Source organism: Linepithema humile, chromosome 1, assembly GCF_040581485.1.
Source record: "Linepithema humile isolate Giens D197 chromosome 1, Lhum_UNIL_v1.0, whole genome shotgun sequence".
In the NCBI taxonomy this organism is placed as follows: Eukaryota; Metazoa; Arthropoda; class Insecta; order Hymenoptera; family Formicidae; genus Linepithema; species Linepithema humile.
In genome coordinates this window covers 16,447,824-16,456,298 of record NC_090128.1, presented here as the reverse complement: position 1 = coordinate 16,456,298, position 8,475 = coordinate 16,447,824, and the positions used below count along the sequence as shown (strand labels likewise).

The 8,475-nt window shown below is 31.5% G+C and overlaps 1 long non-coding RNA gene and 1 pseudogene across 2 annotated transcripts; one reads left to right on the top strand and one right to left on the bottom strand.

The window, feature by feature from the left end:
* Positions 1-1,531: 1,531 nt before the first annotated feature.
* LOC136998404 (uncharacterized) lies at positions 1,532-3,416 on the top strand (annotated as a pseudogene).
* Positions 3,417-3,636: 220 nt separating this feature from the next.
* LOC136998405 (uncharacterized) lies at positions 3,637-7,678 on the bottom strand. 2 transcript variants are annotated; one of them, XR_010888970.1, is made up of 5 exons: positions 6,107-7,669; positions 5,702-5,835; positions 5,430-5,507; positions 4,813-5,314; positions 3,637-4,510 (listed from the first exon to the last, which is right to left on the bottom strand). It is a non-coding gene; the product is annotated as an uncharacterized lncRNA (long non-coding RNA). The 2 variants fall into 2 exon arrangements; XR_010888969.1 differs by having other exon boundaries at positions 4,813-5,507; positions 6,107-7,678.
* Between the last annotated feature and the right edge of the window lie 797 nt (positions 7,679-8,475).

The following is an 8,475-nucleotide window of genomic DNA, read 5'->3' as shown; positions in this document are numbered from 1 at the left end:
CAGGCGAACAAATAGCATTGCCTATAGAGGCAACTGATAAGCACTCGGGGGAACAAGTTCGAAACGAACGGCCCAAACGAAATAGAAGGGAACCGGATCGGTACTCAGATTTTCTATTTTCACACTAATAAAAAAATATGTATGAGTTGCGTTGAGTTATTAAATTGTTTTCTTTTATATGTACAATTAAGGAACTTTTGTAAAAAAAAGGAAGAGCTGTTATGTATTCGGATTCATAAGACGCGCCGAGTATAAGAGCGCCAAGTTTAGGTTGCGATATGTGGGCGCTCAAGCAATTAGCGTGCGGGCGTGTGCCGATCGTGGCATTCCGTTTTCCGGCTTGGAACAGGAAGCCTGTGTGCGTGTAAGCAGGAGAATATATAAGTACTCGATATATCCATAGACTTATAGAAAATATAGTCACGTTAGTATTCTAATAACCATACTGGTGTAATTATTGAATCCCCTGCTGGTTAACATTATAAACGAATTCAACAGATTCCTATTGCTCCTTTCCTTTTATAATTTTATTATTTGTTGACTCTCTTATCATTTTTAATTAAGATAAATAAAATTTTATTAATATGTCCACAAAGAACACCACACTTATAAACGACAGGCATGTAACAAGTATTTTATCTGCAAATGACACACTTGTAAACGATATGTAACAAGTATTTTGTCTACAAATGACACCACATTTATGACCGACAAGTGTATGATAAGTATCTTGTCTGCAAACGACACTATATCTATATAAAAGTAATGATAAGAAAAATGAAAAATGGTACAATAGGGTTTCTGGCGAAGATCCACCTCTTGGGTGGTGCGGAAGACCACTATATTAAAATGATTAAAATAAAGTTAAAATACTAAACTATCCGATGTATAATCACATTGGTATGCTTTGTCCAGATTACTTTTGTGTTAAATAAGATAGTCATAAATATTTTTTAAGTAAAAACATGTTTCTTTTATTTTCAATCAATTCTTTTCTTTACTTCTCAATGTATCTTGCTATTTACAAAAGATATTATGCATTTATAATGTGATTTTTCACGTTAATGTGTAAAATTGGAACATAAATAAATTAATAATATATTAAATATGTTCAAAGCTTATTTTTGTCGCAATTAACTCATGTTAATATGTTTTAATAGGAAAAATGTTTTTCTACTAAAATTGTAGAAATGTTACTTGTTTTGTTTATATATTGCGATATATAATTTTTATTACTTTATTCTTATTTTATACATTAACGTGAAAAATCATATTCTGCAAATACATAATGTTAAAATATTTTATTAATATGAATATGATATATATTTCATAAAAGACTGTAAATCTCAGAAAAAATATCGCGTCGAGCGAAAGCAACACGCCGCTAGTCGACTTAGTCGCGTGGAGCGAAATTCGGGAAAGCATTTTTGCTGCCAACGCTTGGCAGAAGAAATGGTGTGAGCGTCAAAACCGGTTTGATGCTAGGCTTGGTGGGAAGGAGATACAAGACATTGGCCGCGTTCAGCAGAACAAGCAGCTTTGCAACTGTTGCAAGATTTTCTGCTGAACGCTCGCTAGCGATTTATGATTTTCCAACATGTTCCTAAACAATCGCCATTTTTTCCAACATACTAAAGATGGTCGTTCAGCAGAAATCAGCGCTAAACGCTTTATTATTATAGGTTATAACTCAATACGAAGTATACGTGTGTGGTTACATTATGGAATATGCAATGTTAATTATGTTGATGGATGATGACCTAGATATATTACATTTTATTATGAATATTATAATAGAAGAATTGGACCACGAATTGGCAGATTTAAGAATCAGAAGGCGAAATGAAAGAGTACGAAATAAAAATTATTTCGAAATAACAATTCCTCGGTATACAGATATACATTTTATTGAACATTTTAGAATGTCACGACGCACGTTTCAGGTATTTATAGATATAGACAGATATACATTCATATAAAAATATATACTATATATGTGCATATATATATATATATATTATAAATTTTTTCTAAAATATAAAAAATAATCCATTTTTACCATCAAAATTATTATCTTAGTTTATTTGTCTATAAATGATTATATTTACACACACAGTATTTATATATTATATATATATATATGCTGTATGTGAGTATGTATAATATTTGTAGCACACAAAAATAAACTAAAGAAAATAACTTTTAAAGTTGACTATTTTTTATATTACTATATTGTAGAAAAAATTTATAATAATAAAGTATATAAATATAATATGTATATACACACACACACACACACACACACACACATATATATATTTATATCTTTTATTTGAAAAATTACATATTTTTTATTATAGGAATTGCTTAATGTAGTTGCTCCTTTTATTAACGAGGAAAATGTTAATGTAAGCATGGAAAAAAAATTGATGTTTACAATCTGGATTTTGGCTAAACCAGAAAGTTTCTTAGCTGCAGGCGATAGATTTGATTTAGGAAAAAGTACTGGTCATAAAATATTTAAGAATGTTATTAATGCATTGGTAATGTTAATGCCTGAATACATAAAATGGCCAAATGCAATTCAGTGTCAGTTATCTAGTAATGTATGTTGTTCAATTAAAATGCACTTTTTTCTATTAATATATGAAATAATTCTTTATTATCACTTATAATTTTAGATATTTCAAAATAGATCACGAGGGTTTCCAGATGTAATTGGGGCTATAGATGGATGTCATATTCCATGTAAGCAACCCATAGGAAATGCTACTGATTATTATAATAGAAAGGGATTTCACTCTATTATATTGCAGGGTAAAGATTATACGTTTAAATTATACAATTTCAATATATTTTGTAATCTCAAAATAAAATATGTAATTACTAGAATCTTACATAATAATTATTTATTTATATTAAAAATTTTACTGTTATATGATAATAATTTAGTAAAATATATTTAATTTAATAATAAAAAATAAAAACTGTTTACAGGGGTTTGTGATCATAAAGGATTATTTATAGATATCTTTATTGGAATGCCAGGACGTATGCACGACGCTAGAGTTTTCAGAAACAGTCCATTGTTTCAATATATGACAAATGCAGAAGCACCTTTAATTGAAAATAATTTACATTTAATTGGAGATACAGCTTATCCTCTGCTATGCAATCTAATGACACCGTTCAAAGATAATGGACACTTAACACGTTCTCAGATTTCATACAATACAAAACTAAGCTCAATAAGATCTATTATTGAAACAGCTTTTGGATTGTTAAAAGTAAAATTTAGAAGATTAAAATATTTAGATATTTCCGACTTTGAATTAGGTAATAATATGATCGCGGCAGCTTGTGTGTTACATAATTTTATTATTAATGGTGATAGATTATTTATAGAAGAAGAAAATTATATGATCGATGCAGATATGGAAGGACTTGTAGATGATAATATGATAGATGAAGAAAATTTTGAAGCTGCTGAAAAGCGCAGACAGATTGTCCAACAATTATAATTGCTTAAATAATTTTATTATATTCTTAATATAAAAAATACATATATTATTTCTTTATGAAGCTTAAGCTTATAAATTTATAAGAAAAATAAACTTTTTATAATTTGAAACATCATTGGCTTTAATAATTTAGTTTTATTATATTTTCATACATTTGTTTTGCTTGCAAAAATAAACATTATTGCTTACATAACTTAATCTTGTTTTTAAACTTATTTTTAATCTATAACAATCTTATTTTTAAATTCTTAGTTCAAGAAACCATATACTGTAGTTTGAAGGCAGAACTGAGGGCACGCTGTTTCAATAGCAGCACTACTCTCATCTGAGAAGCATTTAAAAAAAAAAAATATTGTTAAACTTATAAGAACCATACTACTAACAAATTTATAATAACTATAACCTTATTATAACACACAACATAAAATTATAATTATAAAACACTTACTGCTTTTACAGTAAGAAATTGCTTTTAATCACAGCAAAAAAATTTGAATCACAGACATACGTATTTTTAAACTGTTTGTCTAATACTTATTGTTCTTGAACATAAAATATTAATTTAAAAAATGCTTCAAATGAACACATGTTGATATAACTATTATAACTATTATAACTATATAAGAAAATATATAAAAAACAAATATTTTTTCATACAACAAAAACAAAAGAAAATTATTATTTATTATTAATCACTTATTGTATGTTATCTAATTGTAGTAAAAAAAATCTTTTATTACAAAAAATTATTTTTTTTCTGTTAAAGTTAGAAGCATTTTTTCAAACATTTTGTTTCTTTCTTTTTGAAGGCCATGAAGATCCTCTAATGCTTGTTTTATACCCACACACTTAGTGTCTCCTCTCTTTTTTCATTTGACTCAAATTCTTTTTTTCGCATGTAATATAGGTTTTTTGCTTTTGCAGCTTTTTTTTTTTTAATATCCTTTGGAAGTTGAATATCAGTCGAAAAACTTGCATTTGAAAGTGGACTGCAAGATAAATAAATATTACGGATTACAATCTGTTTAATTTATTATATTTGTATACTTAAATTTTAATTGTGCGCGCACACACACACACACACACACACACACACACACACACACACACACACGCGCGCGCGCGCGCGCGCGCGTATAAGATGAATATTATCTATATATATATTTCCAAGACAAAACGGTTTGTGAAAAGATTTATATACATATTTATACTATATACTTATACTATACACTATATACTTTTTCTTAATTAAAAAATTACAAAATTAAATTTTTAAAAAATTTTTACTCACTCAGTAGAAGAATCATTTTCTGTGAAGTTCTCCAGTATTTCAGAATCTGAAATTGTTGAAGTTGAGCTTCTTGAAGTTGAATTTATATGTTTTATTTCACATTTGGTTGATGAAATGGAAGAAGTGGCCTGCTGTTTAATATTTTTTTTCTTTTCAGGATATGTCATAGAAGAAATCGTTGCATCTATATTTATTGTTTTATCTTCTCTAAAAATGTCCTCCATAGTTTCATACCATTCCCAACTAATCGTTCCACGTCCTGTACTGCTTTTCTTGTTATTATCTTTTAAACTTCTATATGATTGCTTTAAATTTCGCATTTTGCGATCCAATATATCTTCAGTAACATTATAATTTTTTAATTTAAATTCGTTTACAATCTCCATCCATAATAATTTCTTTTTTAATTTTGGGTTACGAAACATATCTTTTCTTTCAAAATATTTTTGTAAAAGCAGTTTTGTATTTTGTCTTGTCCATGTAAAATTTTCAGGTTTATTTTCTATAACAAATATTTCATATAATTGGAAAATATTTAAAGACATATAGACACATATATAAAAAATTTAATTATTATATTTTACATAAAATAAAAGTCAATTCATGCAAATACGTACCTTTTTCTTCTTCTTTCATGCAGATTGCTTCATGCGTTGCTGCATTTTCCATAAAATATGTATTAAAAAAATTTGGATCTGGAATACAAGTATATATATATTTTTAAATATATGTACATTAAATTCATGTATATGTATATATATGTATATATAAAGCATAAATTTTTACATATAGCATACAGCACATTTTTCTCTAATAATTTCTTTTGCCAATTAAAAAAATTTTGTTTTTATATAAAATACTTAAAAAAAATTGTTGTTATTTTACATACCAGTTTTCAATTTATCGTGCACATTACATGTTGTAATAACATTATACAAAATATTGTTATAGATGTATAATTTTTCTTCCTCTTTGTCCATTGTGAAACACGTTATGCTTACTTCGAAGCGTACTTTGAGTTTGCTGGAAAAAATGACAAATGCTTAGTAAACAAGTTGCAAATTTGTAGCCGTTCAGCAGAATATTCGAAAAAAGCTACATTTTTCATTCAGCGATTTGTGTTGCATTACTAAATAGTATAGGTTAGAATAATATTTCGTATGATTAAAATATTAAAATATTTACCTATAATAAATACAAATAATGCTACTTGCGATAATAATAAGTGTAATATCTTTTCTATTTAACGGAATTATTTTTAACAATTATAATTGTATATTAAAATTACACTTACCAACACGTTACGCTTATAACGTTGTTAAGAGCGTTCGGCAGAACTTTTCAACTGTTAGAAGTGCAGCATGATGTGCTAGTGTAGCACTGAGTTCTGCTGAACGCGGCCATTGGTCCGCTCACTTCTACCAGTCGACAGCCGAGCGCACACGGACACGTGACGTCAGCGGGTTTCGGTTGTGTGCGTGTGGAGCTTTCCGGGGAAAACTGGCTGCTCTGACCGCCGATGCTTGCCGATCCGAGTTCAGTCGGCCGCCAGCCGGGTATAAAAGAGGCCCGGCTGTACGTCTTATTACCAGATCCCGTTTGCTGCTAGACAGCGAACATCACTCTACGAGCGTTCTCGTAGTCCGACCGAGCGTAATCGGCTTCTATGCCTTTTCCAGCACACGAGCGTTCTCGTGTACCGCCGAGTGTCCTCGGTATTCTTGCCTCAGCATACGAGTGTACTCGTATACCCGCCGAGCGTACTTGGCTCTTCTAGGCACCGATCTTCGTATAGCGGGCATTCCCGCGTACCTAGTCGGATCGCCGTTTTAATTCCGCCTTCGTACGAGCGTCCTCGTACTCCCGCCGAGCGCACTCGGCCTCTCTAGGCACCGATCTTCGTGCAACGGGCATTCCCGTGCACCTAGCCGGATCGCCGTTCTATTCTCGCCTTCGTACGAGCGTTCTCGTACTCCCGCCGAGCGTAATCGGCATCTTAATCCTTATATCGTGTTTATTCGCCGGGGATTTCGAATCATAATCCGTCCGGTAGGCAAAACCGCGTCGACCAATCCGCGCCGCCAAATAGTCCGCATCGATCTATTATCGAACGGACTCGCGACACTCTACGAACGCACTCACCGACAAGCGCTCCGTCGTGTGCCAACCGTTACGACTTGATCACACAGCGCTTGCGCCGATCGTTCCGCCGATCGCACTAAGACGCCTCACGTCAAACTTTATAATATTTTACCGTTGCTTTAATAATTATTTCGCCGTTGCTTTGTAATTATTTCACCGTCGCCTTTATATTTATTTCACGCTGCTTAAATAATTATTTCGCCGTTGTTTTATAATTATTTTACCGTCGCCTTTATATTGATTTCACGCTACTTTAATGATTATTTTGCCGTTGCTTAATAATTATTTCACCGTTGCTTTATATTGATCTCACCGATATTTTCATACTTATTTCACGCTGCTTTAATAATTATTCCGCCGTTGCTTAATAATTATTTCACCGTTGCTTTTATACCGACCACACCGATACTTTTCTACTTATTTCACCGTTGCTTGTATATACTTTTCGCATCGCAATCGTACATCTCATTTATACAAATCTCGCTACATACATCGCAAACACACATCGCATGTACACACAGTCATCAAACATATTAATTGAATAAATACGTCTTTTAATTTATTATTAACAAATCGCGTACATTCTTTGACACACCCCCAACCGAACGAACCTGGATTCCGGCGAGCTATACCGCGCCCGAAAAGCTCACACGGTTTCAGTCTTTCAGAACAAGCACACAAAATTTTGTGTATGTGTAGTGTTAAGAATATAGAATTAGATTTTAAAACTTAATTGTTAAATGAAACTTTGTGCGGTGCACACTTGCTTGCGGCGGTTCATGACTATAGTCTTCTCAAATTATAAATAAAGATTGTTTTTACTGTCTAGCTTGCATTCGTGTTTAATATGCGAGTATTTTTGCATCTATTATAGTTTACGTGTAAACGCCCAACCCTGGCTTTTAATATTCAAAAAAAGTTATTGGTCATTACTGTATGAAATATCTATAAGAGTTTATCATCTTTTTAAATATTAACAAAAATGCAATACTTTATTTACACACACGCACGCACACACACACACACAAAATTATAAAAGTAATTTATTAAAATAATTTAAATGTACATTTTCAAATTACACAGGTTATTGAAAATAACTGATCTTTTGCTAAATAAACTGCAAATGCTAAAATAAATGCTACAATACATGTATTTACAATACGTGTGTATTTATATTTCAAATCTGATTGATATACATAATCATGTTTTATAAGTATGCATTACCGACACTTTGTAGATATAGCACATATCGGAACCAAAAAGTTGTGGACATAGCACGGAAGAGACCCAAAAGATCGTGGACATTACCTACGGTTTCGTGGATATTACCTACGATTCGTGGACATTGGCTACGTAGTTCAATGTGCACGTTTTGTGCACATAGAGGCGCTAGCCCACAGAAACACGAAAAATGCGGGCATGTCCACTCTCAGTCTTCTCTCTGCTCAGTGATGCGATATTTCCTACAGCGGTCCCGGCTCCGCTGCCTCACACAACCTTACAGAAGCGCTACGTCACGTA